The 22,212-nt window shown below is 46.6% G+C and overlaps 1 protein-coding gene and 1 long non-coding RNA gene across 15 annotated transcripts in view; one reads left to right on the top strand and one right to left on the bottom strand.

The window, feature by feature from the left end:
- Nucleotides 1–21,834, bottom strand: part of NLRC5 (NLR family CARD domain containing 5) — an 86,300-nt gene extending 64,466 nt beyond the window's left edge. For 11 of the 13 annotated variants that reach the window (XM_087870436.1, XM_087870435.1, XM_045806840.2 and 8 more), the window contains exon 1: nt 21,676–21,834. The gene's annotated coding sequence lies outside the window, so the exon portion shown is untranslated. Of the gene's footprint in view, nt 1–10,240; nt 10,379–20,882; nt 21,071–21,675 lie in introns of those variants that run through there. The other 2 variants (XM_087870437.1, XM_087870438.1) reach the window with 2 other exon arrangements.
- LOC148108224 (uncharacterized) lies at nt 14,423–19,767 on the top strand. Of its 2 annotated transcripts, none has more exons than XR_015728035.1 (3): nt 14,423–14,615; nt 17,710–18,359; nt 18,557–19,767. It is a non-coding gene; the product is annotated as an uncharacterized LOC148108224 (long non-coding RNA). The 2 variants fall into 2 exon arrangements; XR_015728034.1 differs by having other exon boundaries at nt 18,524–19,767.
- Nucleotides 21,835–22,212: the final 378 nt, after the last annotated feature.

The raw sequence follows: 22,212 nt of genomic DNA, 5'->3' as shown, positions 1-22,212 counted from the left end.
TTTTAAATTAATTTTTGGCACTTTATGTTCACAGTTGAGAAAACTGTTCATTTTGTCAAGAATGTTCAAATGTGAGGGGCACCAGGGTGGCTCAGCTGGTTGAGCATCCTACTCTTGGTTTTGGCTCAGGTCATGATCTTGGGGTCATGGGATGGGGCCCTGCACCAGACTCTGTGCTCAGCAGAGAGTCCGCCTGCGATGCTCTCTCTCCCTCTGCCTCCCCCCCAGCATGCACGCTCTCTCTCTCTCAAAAAAAAAAAAAAAAGTTCAAACATTAGTAGAGCACACAGTTGCCTATGATATCTTCCTGTACTTAGAAATCTCGTCTTCACATTTAATTCAGTTTATTTTGCTTTGTTTTTTCTCCTTATTAGATTGGCGAGCAGCTGCTGTCTCTTATATTTAAAAAGACAAAACAAAACTTTCATTTCCATTTATCAATTCTGTAGAATTTTCTTTTTTAGTTAAAATTTTTTTTTTATCTCCCGACTTCTCTTTACTGATTTACTGAGATTGCTCCTCGTTAAGTTTATGAGAGTGGATTGCTTAAATCATTTCTAGTCTTTTCATTTTAAAAAATAATAACGAGAAACCACTTTTGGCCAATTTCCATAAATTTATGTCAAGTTTCTATCAAATTTACATTACTAGTAGATTATAATTTTGAAGTGAGTCATTTAAGTTATTCTTTAAACCTCTGCCATTAATTTTTTTATTTTACTATGCGTACAAAGAATAAGTTCTATGCAATTTCTGCTTTGGGGAAGTATGTTGAGATTTTCCTTTTTTGCTTGGCCTATGACAAATTTTAAAATATCCCATGACATTTGTAAAGTTATTCTTTTTCAATAAATATGGATTTCAATCCCCCAAATTATGCCAAAATAAAGTCTAGAGATGGGGCCAATACTTAAATGTAAAAAGTTACACAGTAAAAGTACTAGAAGACTACAGGTGTTCAATTTACGGCAATTCTTGAAGTCGTACGTTGAATTTTCTATGCATTTTTTCTACATTATGACTTCACAAGGCAGTTAAAAATTTTTAAGTGCTAGAAGAAAACATGGGGAAAAGTTTTAAAAACAATTCCACAATACAGAGGGTTTGGTTAAGCATGACACAAAACTCAGAAATCATAAAAGAAAAAGGGAATGAAATCGATCAGGTCTAAATCAGAAGTTTGTATTGCCAAAGAACTCAACAAATAAAAGGAAAAGACAAATGGCAAACTGGGAAGAGTACCTGTGAGCTGCGTCACAGACAAAGACATGAATGCCTTTGATACATCAAGAGTTAGTACAAATCAATAAGAAAAAGACCAACGACCTGATAGAGCAGAAGGCAAAGAACATGAACTGTTTACGGAAAAGGAAATATGAATGGTTCTGAAGTATATATGAAAAGATGTTCAACCTCACAGGAAGTGAAACAAATACACGTTAAAAACGAAAAGAGACATACGGTTTCCCAGCTCTTAGATTGTCAAGGAAATTACAGAGCTGGCAAGGCTGTGGATTAACAGGCATTTGGATGCATTGCTATTGGGAGTGTATACCGACACAACTTTGTCTATGAAGACCGCAAACGCCGCATAACCACGCCTAGCAACCCCACGCTCCGGTATTTATTCATCACGTGCAAGATACGCTCAGGAACACTTAATGTGGCCTTGCTTATAGCAGTAAAAGATTGAAAAAACTCTAAATGTCCACTGAAAAGGAGCTGGTTAAATTATGGCACATCCCCACGACGTCATTAAAAAGGAAGCGGCTGAGTGATGGGGGACGAGCTACAGAATGGTGTTCGCCACACACGTGCACATTCCTCTGGCCGGAGCCATTTCCCACACTCAGTCCTGCTCTGGTTTCGGTTTCTGGCCAAACCGCCTATCAGCTTCCCACCACCACTCAGATAAAGTCACACTGCGTTAATACGCCCGCCACAAAGAAGGTACGACCTATCCATAAGGTGGCCAGGGAAGGTTCAAAGGATGAATAAACAGATGGTCTTTCGCCATCGGGTCGTAGGGCACCTCCCGGCCCTCTCGCGCACCTGCCCCGCACCTGCCGCCATGGGACAGTACGCACGGCCCCACCTCCCCATCCTCCCTGCTTGGCACACCCTCTGCCTCCAACACCCTTCCCCTTCCCTCCCACCTGGCTAACTCCTCCTCTGCACCCAGCTCGACTCCGGGAAGCCTTCCAGGCTGCCTTCCCAGACCAAGCCATGGCCCCCACCACTGCCCTTCACTCCTTAGCGTTCTTTTCTTTCTCGTCCGTGCAGGTCTGGCCACTCCGCATTGTCATTTCCTCTCGGCCCACCCACTTCCCTCTGCACGGTGGCAACAGCTTGGGGGCCGGGGCAGGGCCTGATTCTGGATCAGAGCGCATGCCTCGCACCAGGGTCTTGGATTTGAGTCTCTACTCGTTGCCAGCTGTGTGGCTTTGGTTAGGTTACTTAGTCTCTCAGTACCTCAGTTTCCCCAGCTGTAAAATGGGGATGTTCTAGATCAGGCTTCTAGAAGCAGAGCCCAAGACAGGGGTTCCTGCAGAAGTTATTTATTGACAGGGTAAGGGAAGTCTTGCTTCAGCCTGACACACAGTGGGGGTTGGGGGGGTAGCTCTGGAGTGTGAATGACCCCACAGAGTCTGTCCTGTCCAGTCAGGGGGCAGAGAGGCTGGGCCGTTACACTTCCATATCAGTCAGTCTTTGGCTATGGGTCATGCCCAATGGATGGGGGAGGGAGGCATCTCTGTATGAGATGACGGCTATTAGCCACGGGTAATCCTTCCAGAAGGGTGCCGATGCTGGCAGCTTAGGCCCACAGTGGATGAAGGATGGGTGCACTGGCTGACTGGGGGGGAAGGAGGTGAGTGACAGGGAGCACCATCAGAGTCTGCTGTGACCGTACTAACATCTACCAGGCAAGGTCACTGGGAGATGAAGCAGGCACAATCCCCCACGTGGCATCCAGCCCACGAGAAAGGCTCAGAACATGTCGACTATGATTACAAATGGCCCTGCTGTTGTTTCCTCTGTAACCCCAGCCCCCAGCCCAGGGTACAAGGAAGGAAGGGAGGGATGGCAGAGAGGATACGGCTTGAGTCACAGACTTCTGATTACTGTTCCTTTGGCTTCTTCACTCTTCCTTGACTTCCCGGGCTTGGATTATGGGGGAGCCCCCAGGAGGCCGGGGGGACCTGTCTTCTTGTCCACCAGCTTGTTGGGACCTGTCTCCTCTTCTCTACCAGGGGGACCCCACCTGCCTTTCCTGCCCCCGGGGGCTGGTGGGGAGGGTCAGGCCAATGGAAGCCCCGTCCCTGTGGCACTGGCAGGCCTGGTTCTGCCCCTGGCTCCTGGGCCGGGGTGGGAGAAGAGAGGACAGAAGGGGGCAGCTGATGATGGCCAATGGAGAGAGAGGGACAGAGGTAAAAAGGGCTCACGTCTAACGTCAGCACCAGACAGGCCACGGTGGGTGGGGCCATATGAAAGGTGGGCCTGTCACAAAAGGACCTGCAAACACTTGGACAGAAATATCCTGCAAGGAAAGGAAAGGGAGAGTCCACGGAAGCTGGTTTCTCAGGCCCGTGTGGACAGTCAGGCTTGGCCACCCTGGGGCGAACCAGACCCACAGGGGCCCTCACAGCCTCTCAGAATGCCCCGTGCCAAGCCCTGCCAAGGGTGACGACAGCAGCCTGGGGCTCCGCCCTCCCCCAGGGGTGGCTGGCGACAGTCCGAGGCCTCAGAGGATGCCTGAGCCTCAGTGCGAAGGGAGACGGAGCTGGAAGAGGCCTGGCTGCCAGTCCGTGCCAGGCCCATTTTATAGACAGGGAAACTGAGAGGCCCTCACGGCAAATACGCAGCCCAGGCAGGGCCGGACCAACCGGGTGGGCTCTTTCCGGGAGGCTGGTGCAGCCCCAGCCCAGGAATGGCCCCCCTGTCATGGGGGGTGCCCCCTGGCATGCAGCTGCAGAAAGATGTCAGCAGCCGTTTCCTCCCTCACCCACAAAAGCTGGTGGGGCAGGCAACAGGGGTCCTCGACGCGGCACGCTTCCGCGGGGGGATGATGACGTGGGTTGACGGTTCCTTTGAAAACCATCATCTTCACTGTCCTCACAATGTCAGGGTCCCCCCAGACTCACAGTCGGTCACAGGGCTTTTCTGATGCCGTGGCTCCCAGGGGTGAGGGCATTTGCCAGGTCACGGCTAGACAGCCACAGAACCGGCAGAGGAACAAACATCCCCTGGGCCTAGAGCCCTCTGGGGGGATGGAGCGCAGAGCTGGGCAGTGGCGAGGGACCCAGAGAGGGCGGCGCAGCCCAAGTGTGCACTCTGGGCCTCAGGGCCAGGCAGTCCCTGCCCCGCATCCAACGAGGTCTCCCTCTTCTCGTCACTGTAGACTGGGGACTCTGGGTCCCAGCCCATGTCACCGCGTTAAGTCACCTCCTTCACCCCCACCACCTTCCTGCTCAAAAGGCTTGGTCTTTCCACCAAAGGACCCCCTAGGGTTTCCAGATGTACCCTCCTCTGGGATCAGAGTGCCCTAGAGCCGGCAGGTGACCAGGTAGTGGCCCTGCCTCTCCCGCCCAGCCCTGGCGGTTTGGGCCCAGCACCCACACGTAGCGGCCGGTGAGCCTTCCGCGAGAAGGCTTTCACCCACCACGCTCCCGGGACCTTCCAGGCCAGGTCTGGGGTTCCCAAACTCATTCGCACATTAGAATCATAGGGGCGGGGGGGGGGCTTTCAAAAATTCCAAGGGGCCACACCCTGGACCAATCGCAGCATCATCTCTCGGGCTGGAACGTAGGCATCTATACCTCTCCAAGCTCCCCAGGTGATTTTCATGTGCCGACAAGTTTGGGAACGAATGTTCTAGGCATGACGACAGCCAGCTCTCCACTCCCAGTTGGGGGAGACTAGTTCTGTGTTCCCTCGAACTTGGCGCCCTGCTTCTCCAGCAAACCAGAGCCAAGTGATTCTTGCCCCCTGAAAGGTTGGGGACAGGAAAGCCACCAAGATGGCCTTATTTAGATGAAACCCTGTGTGTGTCTCCCAATGACTAACATTTCCGTCTCTGGCTTGTTCCTTGGCACCCTGCGCCCCAGCTCTGCGGCTCGGCCAGCTGCTCTCACACAGGCCCCGGCTCAGCATAGCTACAGCCAACTGGAAACAAAGCCGAGGTCTGGAAATCCCCTCTTTATCTCCAACCATGCGGTTGGTGAAGATCCCAGAGGAATATGGTTTTGGGATTCTGGGGGCAAAGTCAGACAGAGAAGGGAAAATACCATATAATCTCACTTACATGTGGAGTCTAAAAAACCAAACCAAACCAAACCAAACAATCAACCCAACAAACAAAAGATAACAGAGAACGGACTAGTGGTTGCCAAGTCGGGCTGGGTGGGGGCTGGGCAAATGGGGGAGGGGTCAAAAGGTAGAAACTTCCAGATATAAAGTAAATACATCATGGCAACATCATACACAGCAGGGTGACTAGAGTTAATAATACTCAATTGCAGGGGGACCTGACGGGCATGTGACCCTTCATCCCGGGGTTGTGAGTTCAAGTCCCGTGTTGGCTGTAGAGATTACTTAAAAAAATTTTTTTTTAAATCTTGAAAAATGGAAAAACTAATACTCTTGCATACTTAAAAGTTGTTAAGAGATCTTAAAAGTCCTCAACACCAGAAAAAAAATTTTTTTTGTAACTGTGTGCTGACAGACGCTCACTACACTTACTGTGGAGATCATTTTGTAATGCATGTAAATATCAAATCATTATGTTGTACCCTTGAAACTAATATAATGTCACATGTTAATTATACCTCAGTGAAAAATGAAAAAAAATTTTTTTGAGAGAGAGAGAGTGGTGGGGGAGGGGCAGAGGGAGAGGGAGAGAGAGAATCTCAAGCGGATTCCATGCCCAGCAGGGAGCCCAACGCTCGCTCTCACAACCCTGAGATCATGACCTGAGCCGAAATCCAGAATTGGACGCTTAACTGACTGAGCCACCCAGGTGCCCCCAAGATGAAAAAAAAATTTTTAAATAAATAAATAAGACCTATGCTGAATCCAGAGACTTTTTCCTGACTGAAACACCATACTACCTTCAACAAATAATCTTCTTTTCAAAGGAAATTACCATTTCCATAGATCTTTATTATTTTTCTGCTTATAAAATATAATCGGTCATTTGAAAAGTTCTAAACATTGCAGAAATATACAATGAGAAGTTTATAGCTCACAATCTCACCCTTTAGGGAGAGGTACATAATTTCTAAGTTGTTTTATGCACATTTGAGGACATTTTTGCCTGATCTGAGACTCAGAAAACCATTTCCTTTAAATTTTTCTAAGAAGCATCTCACATTTAGCTTTGTTTTCTAAAGTAGAGTTCACTACGAACAGAAGATAGCCCTCAAAACAAAGAAAAAAAAAAACCAAACAAAGTAAACAAAACCAAAACAACTCTGCTGAAATAGAACCAGAGTCAATGCCTGCCCACAGCTCTGATCTGGGGCCTGGCCTCCTCTTGCTGAAAAGGAGTCCAGGAGTGTGAGAAGCATTAATCCAGCACCAACTGAGACTTTCTTCTTGACTAATCTGGAAGGATTAAAAGAACTGAAAAGAAGATAGCATTCTCCTGTTATGACTCAATTTACATGAATGCCCTAACTGCATACCTCCTAAAATCATCTTGTTGACTCCCACTGGATAAGTCTGTCTATGGAAACAACTGACCCACCCATTTCAAGAAGAGGATCCCGGGGCCCAGAAATGCACAGGACACCTTCAAGAATGCAGGGAAAAGGCTTCCATGAAGGCCCCTGAGTCAGCAAGCTATTTCTGACTATTTCTCTCTACAACCAGAAGCCACAACAAGATCTGAATGCCCCAGAGTCCCAGCTCCCCAGGGTTTGAATGCTCCCTCCATTTCCCATGAGGGGCAGAAAGAACCACCAAGGCAAGAGGCTGAGGGGCATTTGGGGGTTTGGTGACCGTACAGGCTCCAACGCTCCCCCAAGGAGACAGGTGTTGGGCGTATCATGCAACCTCCCAGCCGCCTGCAGCTCCTACATCTGCACGGTGTTTTAGGAGAGAAACTTAGAAACGTGGTCTCAAATACTTTAAAAACAAAAGTCGAGGAGAGGATGCTGGGAAGATGGCAGAGGAAAGCACCAGGACTCTGTCTCCCCACTGAGACCACAAGTGCGCGGGCACAATCTATCGGACAGAACTGTTCTGGAACTCGGGAGTCTCTTCCAGGGGAATGCATGGGTGGTAAATGCGGTTAATTTCGGCCAGTTCCGGCTCTAAGCCCAGTAGCAGCTATCCATACCCCAGACCCAGCCACAGGGCAGACAGCTGTGCGTATGTTCCTGGGGCAGCTTGCACACAACTTACAAGAATCGGGGTGAGTAAAAAGGACCCTGTCCTCCAAATACTGGAGATTTGTGCTCTGCCTGCTGATTGCTGCTTCTGATCACAGAGGTGCAGAAAGAAAAGGCAGGCAGTCCTTGGTAACTCCCCTCATTGCTGCATGACCCTCTCCTTCCAGTTAAACTCTCAGGAGATTGAAAGGGCCAAATCCCTTTGTTCCCACCATTATCCTTCCCTTTTCCCCTTTCTGGAGCTAGATATTAAAGACTAGGACATTCAAAAATGACTGCATATGAGGAGAAAATTAGAAAATGACCACATGTGCCCAAGGAAAACTCAGAAAAGACAGAAGAAGACGTTAAGTTGACACCTCAGACTGATCCCCAGCACAGAGACAGCCCACAGCCACACAAAAAAACCAACACAGTAAACAGAAACAATAACAAAACCCCAGCAAACTGTGGGGAAAGGAGAGAATCTGATCTCCAGAGTTACCAATGATCATACTCAAATGTCAAGCGTTCAACAACAAAATCACAAAGCATATGAAGAGACAGGAAAGTATGACTCATTCGAAGAAAAAAAAATTAACAGAATCTGTCCCTGAGAAAGACTTAATGGCAGATCTATCAGACAATGATTTTAAAACAACTCTCGTAAAGAAGCACCCGCCTGGCTCAGTCACTGGAGCGCGCCACTCTTGATCTCAGGGCTGTGGGTTTGAGCCTCACGTTGGGGGTGGAGACTGCTTAAAAATAAAATCTTTTTTAAAAAAACTGTCTTAAAGGCTCAAAAAAGTAAAGAAAGAGAGAGTCAAGAAAACGATGTGTGAACAAAATGAAAATATCAATGAAGAGAAAACTTAAAGAGAAATCAAAAAGAAATTCTGAAGCTGGTGAGTACAATCACTGAGATGGAAAATTCACTACAGGGATTCAAAGGCAGATCTGAACAGGCGGAAGAAATCAGGGAACTTCAAGACAGGACAGTGGACATTACTGAAGCTGATGAACAAAAAGACCGAAAAAAAGCAAAACAGAGAGGGAGGCAAACCATAAGAGACTCTTAACTCTAGGAAACAAACTGAGGATTTTTGGAAGTGGGGTGTACGGGGGAATTGGGTCACTGGGTGATGGGCATTAAGGAGGGCACTTGAGGGAATGAGCACTGGTGTTGTATGCAACTGATAAATCACTAAATTCTACTCCTGAAAATAATAATACACTATATGTTAATTAAATTGAATTTATTTTTAAAAATATTTTATTTAGCTATTTGAGAGAGAGTGAGAGCAGAGTGAGAGAGCAAGAGTGGGGTGGGGGAGGGGCAGAGGGAAAGGGGGTAGCAGGCTCCTGGCTAAGCTGGACTCTGGGATCATGACCTGAGCAGAAGGCAGATGCTTAACCAACTGAGCCACCCAGGCACCCCCTAAATTGAACTTAAATTAAGAAAAAAGAAAAAAGCTGAGGGAGTCCATCACCACTAACCCTGCCTTACAAAAAAATGCTCAAGAAAGTCCTACATGGTGAAATGAAAGGACACTACACAGTACTCTGAAGCTGTATGGAGAAGAAAAAGATCTCCATAAAGGTTAGTACACAGGCAATTATAAAAGCCAGTATTATTGTAACAATGGTTTGTAACTGTACTTTTTGCTTTCTACGATTTAAGAGCCTAATACATTTAAAGAAAAACAATTACTAGTGTAAAAGCTAGTCTCGTTGTAACTTTGGTTTGTAATTCTAAATCTTCTTTTCTACATAATTTAGGAAACTAATGCATTTAAAGGAATGATTAGTGTATGTTTTGGGGCACACAATATTATATAAAGATGTAATTTTGTGACATCAACAACTAAACGGAGTAGGGACAGAGCTGTAAAGCAGCAGAGTTTTTGTATGTTACTGAAGTTAAGCTACTATAAATTCAAATTAGAATGTTGTAACTTTAGGATGTTAAATGCAATCCCCATGGTAACCACAGAGAACATAGCTACAGAATATACACACAAGGAAATTTAAAAAAATTTAAACATTTCAGTACAAAAAATTAACTAAACCTAAAAGAAGACAGAATGCAGGAAGTGAAGGACAAAAAAGCTACAAAGCCTATAAAAAAAACAAATAGCACAATGACAGAAGTAAGTCCCTCCTTTTCAGTCAATACTTTAAATGTAAATGGATTAAACTCTCTAATCAGAGATTGGCAGAATGGATAAAAACACATGATTCAACTCTCTGCCGTCTATAAGAAACTCACTTGAGATACAAAGACAAAAACAGATTGAAAGTAAAAAGAAGAAAAAGATATTCCATGCAAATAATAACCAAAAGAGAATAGGAATGGCTATATTAATATCACAGAAAATAGACTTTAAATCAAAAAAGGTTACAAGAGACAAAAAGGGACATTATATAATAATACAAGTTTCAATAAAGCAAGAAGATATAATAATTATTATAAACATTTATGTGGTGCCTGGGTGGCTCAGTCTGTTAAGCATCTGCCTTCAGCTCAGGTCATGATCTTGGGGTTCTGGGATTGAGCCCCGGGTCGGGCTCTCTGCTCAGCAGGGAGTCTACTTCTCCCTCTCCCTCTGTGCTTGCTCTCTCTCAATAAATAAAATCTTAAAAAATAATTATGGGGGCGCCTGGGTGGCACAGCGGTTGAGCGTCTGCCTTCGGCTCAGGGCGTGGTCCCGGCGTTGTGGGATCGAGCCCCACATCAGGCTCCTCCGCTATGAGCCTACTTCTTCCTCTCCCACTCCCCCTGCTTGTGTTCCCTCTCTCGCTGGCTGTCTCTATCTCTATCGAATAAATAAATAAAATCTTAAAAAAAATAATTATGAACATTTACATACCTAACCACAGGCCATCGAAATGGAGAAACAGACAGTTTTACAATAGTATTCGCAGATGTCAATGCCCCACTTGCAATAATACAACCACCAGAAGAGAAGTAAGGAAATAGTGGACTTAAGCAACACAATAAACCAACTAGATAACAGACATAGAGAACACTCTGCCCAACAAGAGCATACACATTCTTCCCAAGTCCACATGCAGCATTTCCCAGGATGGACCATATTTTAGGCCACAGATTAAGTCTCAGTAGATTTTGAAAGATAGATATCACACAAAGTATCTTCTCTGACCATGAGATGAAATGAGAAACCAGTAACATAAAGAAAACTGGAAAATTCACAAAACCGTCAAAATTGAAACACACATTTTTATTTATTTATTTTTTAAAATCTTATTTGTCAGAGAAAGCGAGAGAGCACAAGCAGGGGGAACGGCAGATAGAGGGAGAAGCAGACTTCCCATTGTGCAAGGAGCTGGATGTGGGACTCAATCCCAGGATCCTGGGATCACGACCTGAGCCGAAGGCAGATGCTTAACTGACTGAGCCTCCGAGGCGTCCCATAAACCACACACTTTTAAACAACCAATAGAGCAAAGAAATCACAAGGGAGGTTGGAAAATACTCAGAGATAAATGAAATAAAAAACACAACACACCAAAACTTATGGGACATTTATGCTAAGGGAAAAATTTATCGTTGCAAATGCTTATACTAAAACACAAGGAAGATCTCAAACCAACAGATTAATTTACAATTTAAGGAACTGGAAAAAGGAGAACAAACCAAAACCAAAACCACCAGAAAAAAAGGAAATGATAAGTATTATAGCAGAAGTAAATGAAATGGAGAACAGAAAAACAATAGAGAAAATCAATGAAACCAAAACTGGTTCTTAAAAAGATCAACGAAATCAACAAACTTTTAGTTAGATAGACTAAGAAAAAAAGAGAGAAGATTCAACTTAACTAAAATCAGAACTGAAAGTGTACCATTTCTACAGAAATAATAAAGATTATGAGATTACTATGAACAACTGTATGCCAACGAATTGGAAAACCTAGATAAAATGGAGAAATTTCTAGAAACACACAACCTACCAAGACTAACTCACAAATAATAGAAAATCTAAACAGAGCTGTAGCTAATAAGGAGATTAAATCAGTGATGCAAAATCTCCCCATGAGGAAAAGCCCTGGACCTGATGGTTTCACTGGTGAATTCCACCACGCATTTAAAGAAGAACTAATACCAATTCTTCCCAAACTTTCCCAAAAATGAGAGAGGACGAAACACTTCCTAACTTACTCTATCAGGTCAGCATAACTCTGATACCAAAGCCAGACAAAGACACTATAAGAAAACTACAGACTAATATCCCTTACGAACATTGGTGTGAAAATCCTCAAAATACTAGTACACTGAATGCAAAGCCTATTAAAAGGATCATACGCTAGAATGTCTGGGTGGCTCAGTCAGTTAAGTGTCTGGCTCTTGATTTTGGCTCAGGTCATGATCTCAGGGTCGTGAGACTGAGCCCGGCATTGGGCTCGGCTCTCAGCAGGGAGTCTGCTTGAGATTCTCTCTCTCCTTCTCCCTCTGCCCCTCCCCCTGTGCTTATGCATTTGTGCGTTCTCTCTCTCAAATTAATAAGTAAATAAATAAATATTTTTTTTTTAAAAAGAAAGGATTATACACTATAACCCAGTGGGATTCATTCCTGGAATATAAGGATGGTTTAACCCATGAAAATTGATCAGTGGAATACACCACATCAACGAAAGGAAAAGAAAACACAAAAGATCATCTTGGTTGATACAGAAAATGCGTTTGACAAAATTCAACACCCTTTCAATATTTTTTTTTAAAAACTCAACCAACTAGGAATACAGGAAACTACCTTCACATAAGAAAAGCCAAGTATGTAAACTCATAGCAAATATCATACGCAACAGTGGAAGACTGAAAGCTTTTTCTCTAAAATAAGGAATAAGGCAAGGGTGTCTGCTTTCCCCAATTCAATGGAGCAGTGGAATTTTGAGCTAGAGCAATTAGGTAAGAAAAAGAAATAACATGCATCTAAATCAGAAAGGAAGAAGTAAAATTATCTGTTTGCAGATGATATACGATATTCTTATATGCAGAAAAACTGTTAGAACTAATACAAGAATTCGGCAAAGTTGCAGTAATACAAAGCCAACACACAAAAATCAGTTGTGTTTCTCTACACAAATGATGTCGAATCTGAAAGGGCAATTACAAAAGCAATTCCACGCACCACAGCATCAAAAAGGATAAAAGACTTAGAAATTAACCAAGGAGGAGAAAAAACGTGTACACTGAAAACTACAAAACATTGTCGAAAGAAATGAAAGGCATAAATAAATGGAAACACATGAGAGGTTCACGGATTGGAGGGCTTAATACTGTTAAAATGTCAATATTATCCAAAGCCATCTACAGAGTCAACATAATACCTATCAAAATCCCAATGATTTTTTTTTTCGCAGAAACAGAAAAACCCATCCCAAAATTCATATGTAATCTCAAGAGACCCCACATAGCCAAAGAATCCTGAAAAAGAACAAAACCGGAAGACCCATAATTCCTGATTTCGAAACTTACTGCCAACTAAGTCAGAACAGTGTGGTATTGGCATAAAAACAGACATCGAGTTGACTCTTGAACAAGACGGGTTTGAACTGCGTGAGCCCATTCGTACGTGAATTTCTTTCGAGAAATACCGTACTGTCAATGTATTTTCTCTTCCTTACGATTGTCTTTAATAACATTTTTTCTCTAGCTTCCTTTATTGTCAGAACACAGCATATAAAACATACAACACACAAAGTACGTGTTAGACGACTGTTCCTATTATTGGTAAGGCTTCTAGTCCATTGTCTGCTCTCAGTAGGTAAGCATTCAGAGAGTCAGAAGTTATGCATGGATTTTTGACAGCGTGGGGGTCAGCACTCCTAACCCCCACGTTGTTCCAGGGTCAACAGTATAGACGAATGGGACAGATTAGAAAGTGCAGAAATAAACCCTTGCATATGTGGCCAAATGATTTTTGACAAAGGTGCCAAGACCATTCAACGGGAGAGGACAGTCTTTTCAATAAATGGTGCTGGGCAAACTGGATATCCACATGCAAAAGAATGAAGTTGGACCCTTACTTTACACCACATACAAAATTCACTCAAAAAGGATCAAGGGCCTAAATATAAGACCCAGAACAATAAGACTCTTAGGAGAAAACATAAGACAAAAGCTGAATCACAACGATTTGGCAATGATTTCCTCTTACCAAAAGTCACACGTAATCAGATATATAGAGAGATATACACACACAAATTGGACTCAGGAAAATTTTAAAGATTTTGTGCATCAAAAGACACACGATCCACAGAGTAAAAATGCAACCCACAGAATGGGAGAAATTATTTGAAAAACAGGTATTTGACAAGGGATTTATAATCGGAATATACAGAGAATGCCTACAATTCAGTAACAAAACTAAATGCCTGGATCTGAACAACAAAAAGACCAACAACTCAATTAAAAAATGGGCAAAGGCTTTGAAGTGACATTTCTCCAAAAAAGATACATGAATGGCCAATCAGTACATGAAACATGCTCAGTATCACCAATCCTCAGGGAAATGCAAATCCAAACTACAATGAGGGGCGCCTGGGTGGCTCAGTCAGTTAAGCAACTGCCTTTGGCTCAGGTCATGATCCTGAGGAACTGGGATCAAGTCCCCCACTGGGCTCCCTGCTCAGTGGAGAGTTTGCTTCTCCCTCTCCCTCTGCCCCTTCCCCTGCTCATGCACACATGTGCTCTCTCGCTCTCTCTCAAATAAATAAATAAAATCTTAGAAAAAAACCTAGAATGAGATTGATACCACCTCACACCCATTAGGATAGCTACTATCAAAAAAACAAAACAAAACAGAAAACAACAAAAACCGGCGAAGATGTGGAGAAATTGGAACCCCTGTGCACTGCTGGTGGGCATGTAAAATGGTACAGCTGCTGTGGAAAACAGGATGGTGAGTCCTCAGAAAAATTAAAAATAGAAGTATTATATGACCCAGCAATTCCGCTTCTGGGCATCTACTCAAAAGAACTGAAAGCAGAGTCTCAAAGGTTCACAGCAGCAGTATTTGCAACAGCTGAAACACAGAAGCAACCTAAGTGGGCATCAGTGGAGGAATACAGAAGCAGCGTGTGGTATAGTCACAAAACGGAGTATTATTTAGCCTTATGCAGGAAGGAAATTCTGCAATATAGAACATGGCTAAACCTGGAGGATATTATGCTGGATGAAATAAGCCAGTCACGAAAAGACAAACTTTCTATGATTGCACTTACGTGAGTATCTAATCCATACAGACAGAAGACAGGATGGTGGTGGCCAGGGGCTGGGGAGGGGGGAACTGGGGAGTTATTGGATAACGGGCGTAGAGTGTTGGTTGTACAAAATGAGAAGAGCCCCGGGGATGGATGGTGGTGATGGTTGCACGGCGGTGTGAATGTGATTACTACCACTGAATATTTTAAGTGCTTAAAATGATTAAAATGGTAAATTTTATATCATGTGCCTTTTAACTTCATAAAAGTAAAGTCTCTATATTCCTTTAGAAGTCCACGTTGAGAACCTAGCCTAAGGAAACAATCCAGAATGTGAGCAAAGCCCTAGCCCCCAGGATGTCCATCACAGCGCTGCTCAGCGGGGGCTGCCTGACTTTCCCTGGTGGGATAAACTGGCTCAGACAGCAAGCCGCCTGACATCCCCATGGCCTACGGAAGGCTAGGGCCCCCCCACCCCCCGCCCCCGCCTCCGCCCAGGGGAGGAGAAGGAAGGGGAGGCTGTAGTGATGAGGTCTCCTCCAGTGGAGGGCTCCTGCTGCAGGTCCAGCCTTTTGTTAAATTACATGCCAAAAAAAAAATTAACTCGGAATAAGCATTTTGAGCACAGAAGACTCAAAACAAGTCTTCTTCCTCCCCTTGTCCTTCCCTTCTCTTCCCTCCTCCTCCTTTTTCTTGCCATTGTCTCTGCCTGGTTGGTTCCCTCTTCCTCCAGACATCATCATGGTTCATGGTCCTCTGCCTCACACCCCTCAACTCTCCCGGTGCCCCTTATGGGAAGGCTATGCCTGCCTCTCCAAACACAACCGTTCTTGCACCCTCCATGTGCCTACCCCTTGGCCTAACTCATCTTTCATGACTGTGGTCACATCTCTGTGTACTTGTTTATTGTCTGTTTCTGTTGGCACATCAGTGAGACTTGTCATGTTCTCAGCTGTAACCCAGTGCCCAGCACAGGACCTGACATGTTCTGGAAACTCTGTGTTGAGTGGGTTAATGATTGCTGGGCGGAGCCAGACGGGAATTGGTGCTGTGAGTACCCACCTCCCATGGACCCGGGGCATCGCCCCATCAAAAATGCCCTTTGGGCATCCTACCTCCAAGAAGGTTCTGTTGGGGGGGGGGTGTTTCCTCCCTGCATGATCTAGCCTCTCTCCACCTTCTCTCTCTCCTCCCTTCTCTTGGGAGCAAATACAGCACCGCACCCCTAGCACCCCCACGCCTCTCGCAGGCTTCATGCAAAGAATCTGCCCTGCCCACTGTGTCCCGGTCTCTGCTGACCACTTCACACACAGGCCACTCCAATCCTAATCACAGCATTTCCCCAAAAGTACTCCCCTTCCAGAGAGCAATCTGGTGGGAAATGTGGAAAGAATTAAAATGTCACATTTGGGTTTTTTAAAATATAAAACAGAGGAAACAGTCCATGTGTAGTAGAAGAAAACAAGACACAATCTAAATGCTTAAAAAGGTAGATATGGGTTCACCATTCTATGGACAACTACGCAGCCACTTAAAACGCCAGTATACTCATATAATGAAGAGTGCGTTTCCTTAATGTGCACAGTGCTTTTACAACTGAATAGGAAAAACACTAACAACCCAATGGAAGAGTGGAAAAAGAATATGAATAGACAGTCTATGGAAAAATGAACTACAAATGACCCTTAAATATTTGAAAAGATAAGAGAAATGGGCGGGGGGAGGGAGACACCATTATTCATCTCCTGGGTCTGCAAACAGGGAAAAATTTGGTAACACGCATGTTGGGGCAGGCGTGGGAAGCAGGCCGCCTCACACGTAGCTGCTGGGAGTGAGATTCAGTCCAACACTTAAGAAGGGTAATTTGCCACATTTATCAAAGTTCAAACTGCATACTTCCTTTCACTTGCAAATCCATTCCTGGATATCCAGCTTCCTTCCTTCCTCCCTCCCTCCGTCCCTCCCTTCCAAGATTTTATGTATTTATTAGAGACAGAGAGAGAGAGCACGAGGGAGAGCGTGTACATGTGTGCGAGCAGTGGGGAGAAGCAGAGGGAGCAGCAGACCCCCCACTGAGCAGGGAGCCCTATGTGGGGCTCGATCCCAGGACCCGGAGATCATGACTTGAGCCGAAGGCAGATGCTTAACTCACTGAGCCACCCAGGCGTCCCTCCTAGATGTTTTTCTTAAAGACTTATTCTCACATACGCAAACATGATGTTTAAACGAAGGTATTCATACAGCACCGTTTGGGAGAGCAAGAGACTGGAAACAACCTAAATGCCCAACAGTAGCTCAATTAATTCTGGCACAACCGTATAGTGAAATACTCTGTAGCTGTTAAAAAGAAAAAATATTTTTTCTTTGTTTTAATGGGAAAGATTTCCAAATTGCATTAAATTTTAAAAAAGATAAAAAAACACTATCAGAGTATATCACCATTTGTAAGAAGGGGGAGATCCATATCTGTATTTATATCTATATGTATCTGTCTGTCTGTCTATCTCCATGTTTGTAAAGGCCCACCTGAATGATCTTTGGAAGGAGATAAAGAACCTGATGACACTGGTGTCTTCGGGGAGGGTAATCAGGTGGCTGGGGGACAGGGGAAGGAGGGAGACTTACTTTTCATTATATACCTATTTGTATATTTTATATTATTTTACTATACCAATGTGTTGGCTACTAAAAATGAAATAATTTCAAAAATGATATAGGATGTACTTTTCCTTTAATACATAATTCCATTCTATTCAGTTTGAAAAGTATAATTCCATTTTGGTTTTTATGTATGAGTCCGTTAAAAAACATGAATATACACACATAGAAAAAAGACTGGAAGTAAACCAAAGTGCAAACAGAGGTCATCTGAGGTCAAGTCCACATTCCCTCAGGCTCTCTGAAGTTCTCCTTTGCTAAATGTCAGAGGCATCTCAGGGAGAAGGGCTGCTAAAAACCTGCCTGGGGAAGATGCCTGTGTCTGAGAATTTATCAGAAGATGTCGGAGTGACCCACAGGATGGAGCAGGAGTGCCATCACAGAGAGTCAGGCTTGAAACCAGCAGGATAAGTGAGTGAACTCACGTTTCCTCACGACTCTCCTCTCTCCATCCCAGGAAAATGACTGGTTTCGTGCCCTGGTCAACGAGGGAGAAAAGATGACCACAGAACAGAAGAAGAGTCCGGGATCAGAGATGGCCAGAGGAACTAAGCTCACACCCACCTCCATCCTCAAGATTCACAGAGAGCTGAAGAACACTTAGGGCTTCCCAAAGGAACAGAATGGGGGTTCATGCCAACTTTACTTAGCGCTCAAGGCCCCATGAACCCCCACATAGCATATGGGTGACACAATCGTGCCCAGTTTACAGGTAACAAGTCCCGTGTATAACCAAGTGCTTGCCTGCCCCATCGCTTCTGCGATGGTTTTAAGTACAGTGTGTGGGAGAGACATGTTCTCCAAGGTGGCCAGAGGGATCAAAAATCTTCCCTTCTCCAGACAGCCTACACCAACGACAGCCAGACCGATCATTTTCCATTTTTTTTTTTTCTTTGTAAATCCTTTGGGTGTTTTCCTTGCAGACTGGGTTTCAGCCAAGGTAGACTTGGGGCTAGCAGGCAATGCTCAAAAAATAGATCTGGCGAAGGACACCAGTAGTTTATATCCTCGGAACACCTACGAAAGTTTTTACCAAGTACTGGCACTTGTGTTCATTTGCTTGGTCCTCCGTCCAACTCTGGAAAGCGGAAGCGAGGCCCTGGGCTGGTGAGTTAGTTTCCTCGCTTCGTTACAGTTGTAACAGAGCAGCCTCTGGGGGAGGGTCCTTCCTTGCCTTTTCTGGTTTCTGCTGCTTGCTGGAAATTCCTGGGGCTCCGGCCTTTCCAGACCCATCATTCTGATCTCTGTCTCTGCTGTCACATGGCGGTCAGCTCATTTTCAGAAGCTGACCTCCTCTCTTACAGGGACACCAGTCATACGGATTTAAGGACCCACGTACTCTGGTGTGACCTCATCTTCGCTGAGCACATCTGCTATGACCCTATTTCCAAATAAAGTCACAATTCAGAGACACTGAGGGCAAGGACTTCACCCTATCTTTCTCAGGGACACAATTCAATTCATCACAGGTGGGAAAAGATGTACCAAGAAGTTTTGTGGAATCTTCCTCAGCAGACAGGGGGGTATGTGTGTGTTGGGGGACAGACAGATGGACCCGGATGGAGGCGCAAAGCTAAGCATACCATGAAAACTCTCCCAGAGAACTTTCCCTTCTGCTGGTCGGCCTTCACCAAGGACTCCCCGCTCTCTGAGTGCCTGCGTGGTGCTTTGAGGGGACCAGGCACTGAGGCGTGGCTCATCCAGCCGTGAGCCACGCTCTGAAGGGCGTACGATCACACACCCCCCCCCCCCCCCCGGTTCACAGATGAGAAAGTGACGTTCTGAGAGAGGAAATCGTCCACTGTCCCCCAGCAAACATGAGGTGCTGAGGCCGAGGCCCGTCTGCCTCCCACACCAGGCGCTTCGGAGACGAGGCAGGTGGGCGCGATCAGCCGGCAGCCGGGCCTCCAGGTCGACCAGGTCCAAGGACAGCCCGCTGCGGGCAAGCCTCGTGCACCTTGAAATAATCTGCTTTCCCGCCCATTCTGTCCTCCAGCGGGACACCGAGCCCAACGCCTTCCTGGGCTTACTGCTTCCACAGAGAACGAACGAGAAGCCCTTTGGAGGGAGGAGGCTCTAGGTAGCGCCCGGGGCACAACCCACCTCCTGACACCCCCAGGTTCGGGAGGCGAGAAGTGCTGGTTTGCAAACTGTTTTTTAAGTCTGCAAACCCCCAATCTTTTAAAAAGGAAACGAAGAACCCCCAACTTATAAAACGGATGCAAACCAGGCTGAAGCTGGAGGACCTCTCCCGGACGTCCCCACATGCCACCGCAGCACACCCCAGGGTCCTGACCTGAGCGAGAAAAACGGCTGAACACCACATAAAATGCAAAAAGCAAGTAACAAAGTGACGCCCATGTGTTTGCCCTATTAGGAGGTTAAAACGTGCATCGGACACAGTCTGTGGCGATTTGACGTGAAGAAGTTATTGTTAAAAAGCTTACGGTCTTCAGGTAGCGCTGTGGTTATGTTTTTTTAAAAAAGATTCTTTATCTTCTAGTACCTTCTGAAATATTTCGGTTGAAATGCTGTGATGTCTGTTTGTCATTTGTCTCAAAATGAGGTGTGGCAGGGATGAAGGGGGCTGAGGGATGCTGGAGTTGAGCGGGGGGACACAGCGCTTGCTTATATCCGCACCAGCAAGTTGGCACGCCTCAACCTCACTCCGTCCTTCCATCCTCAGGCGGTTGGGCATTGTCCATAATTTTTTTAAAAAAGCGTTTTTAGGCTAAAAAGTCTGAATTGTACAGAATGAGCGGCATGACTTCTGGAATGCTTTTTTTTTTTTTAATTATTATTGAGGTCGAGCCGCATACAATGCTGTATTGGCTTCAGGGGTAAAACAGCGGTTCCACAATTCTATCCGCCGGTAGCTACCCTCCGTCACCACACAGCGCTACTGTAATACCACTGCCTATAGTCCTACTACCGAGCGTTCATCTCTCTGACTTACATATTTCATAATTGAAACTTTGCACCTTTTTTGTAAAGCACTTTATTGAGGTACGACTGACATGCAAACAGCTGTGCTTATTTACTGTTTACAACCTGATGAGATTGGAGGTGAGTCTCCATCTGTGAATCTTCACCACAATCTATGCCAGAAGCCTATCCATCACCTCCAGAAGTTTCCTCCTGCGTCTATTACCCTTCCCGCGTGTTAACGCCAGGCTCTGTGGGGTGCAGCAGACCGCTAGCACTTACTTACCTTGTGTATCCAACAAAGTCTGTACCTCTTGATCCCCTTTATCCATTTCTCCCCTCCCCCCCATCTCCCGCGTCTATAATTCTTTAAAAAGCAATTAAAAGTTAAAGTTCAGGAGAGTGGGGAGAGTGGGCAGAAAGGGGAGCGCAGCCGCGTACCCCGCCCCTCAGCCCGGGTGACCCCTACTTGCCTCCCTCTGCAGCTTGCACTCCTACCCTCAAACTCTGCCCGGCAGCGGACGAAGCGCTCTGCCGGCCGCGGGCGCCCTATCTGTCCACCGGTCCGTCAGTCCCTGCACCCTACCACCCGGCCCCCCAGCCCGCGGCCGGCGGCGCCCCCCGCCCAGCGCCCTCGGGCACCCCCTCCTCCCCGCGCCACTCGCCCGGCCGAGCCCGCAGCCCCGGGGCGCGCTCTCCACTCACCCGCTGCGCTCCGGACCCGCCGCGCGGCGCACGAAACTGAAAGCTGGCGGAGAGCGGCAGGGCCAGTGCTGGGAACCTGCGGCCGCTGCCGGGAAATCACGTGGATTCGAAGTGCCGCTGCCGGCGGGGGCGCGGGCTGGGCGGGGGCGCACGGCGGCTCCCGCGCTCCCCACGCTGTGCGCCCCGACCCAGGCACGGCCCCCGGTGGCCACACGGAGGCAGGGGCGCGCGCGCGCGCGCGGAGGGGGTCAGGGCGCCGCAGGAGGACCCCAGGCTGAGTTCGCCTCTCCGAGGAGGCGGGGACAGGGTGGGAAAGAGGAGACGGTCGCGGTGCAGGAGACAGAACCCAGCGGGCCTGGCTCCTGTCCCGCGATGCTCCCCAGAATGAAAAGAGGGGAGAAGGGGGTAACAGCAATAACTGGTCTTATTAACTGAGTCTTCGGCTCTCTGACCCTGTGCCAGACACTATCTAGGAATTTACCTAATCCTCAGAATAACCCCAAAATGCAGACCCCATTTTACAGATGAACAAACTGAGGCTGAGAGAGGCGAACGAATTTGTCCCAGTCACACAGGCGGAGATGAGGAAGAGAGGAACCAAGAGCGCTCAAGGGACGGAAGGAAGACGAGCTGCAGCAGCCCTGAACAGCGGCTGGTCCAACTACCCGTCCAAAGCCCCACCACAACCTCCTGGGCCTTCTGCGCCGCTCCTGGGACAGGGAGCTCCCTCCTCCTGCAGAGGACACATCCATCCTGGGGACAAGTCAGCCTGCTGGGAAGGTCTTCCACTCACCTCCTGGTGACAGCTTGCACTCTCAGGGCACTTCCACCCCATGTGAGTACGAGGGTACTGCAAGCGAGTGGTCACGTTAGTGTCAGACGCCCCTGGATTGAAGTCCTGCTCTCCAACTACTGGCCAAACACCTTTCCTTGGGCCACCTCAACCGCTAGAGGCTCTGCCTGCCAGTCCCCCTGAGTGCTCCGGGTCAGCTTAGTGAGCCACACCCTTGCCCTGGGCCCCAAGAGATAAAGAGAAACAAGCCCAAGAGAGGCACGCCTGGGTGGCTCAAACTGGTAAGTGTCTGCCTTTGGCTGAGGTCATGATCCCAGCGTCCTGCGATCCAGCCCCCCAACGGGCTCCCTGCTCAGCCGGGGTCTGCTTCTCCCTCTGCCTCTGCCATTCCCCCTGCTGTGCTCTCTCTGTCAAAATAAATAAATAAAACGTTTAAAACAAAAACAAGCCCAAGAGAGCACTTGGAGGGGCCAGAGCAGGGGCTGGAAGGAACTGGCTCAGAATATGGTGGCCTCCCATCAAATGTTCCTAAAGGTG

Source organism: Ursus americanus, chromosome 21 (assembly GCF_024610735.1).
Source record: "Ursus americanus isolate L20-20 chromosome 21, mUrsAme1.1.p, whole genome shotgun sequence".
NCBI lineage: Eukaryota > Metazoa > Chordata > Mammalia > Carnivora > Ursidae > Ursus > Ursus americanus.
This window is presented reverse-complemented; position numbering and strand designations above follow the sequence as displayed.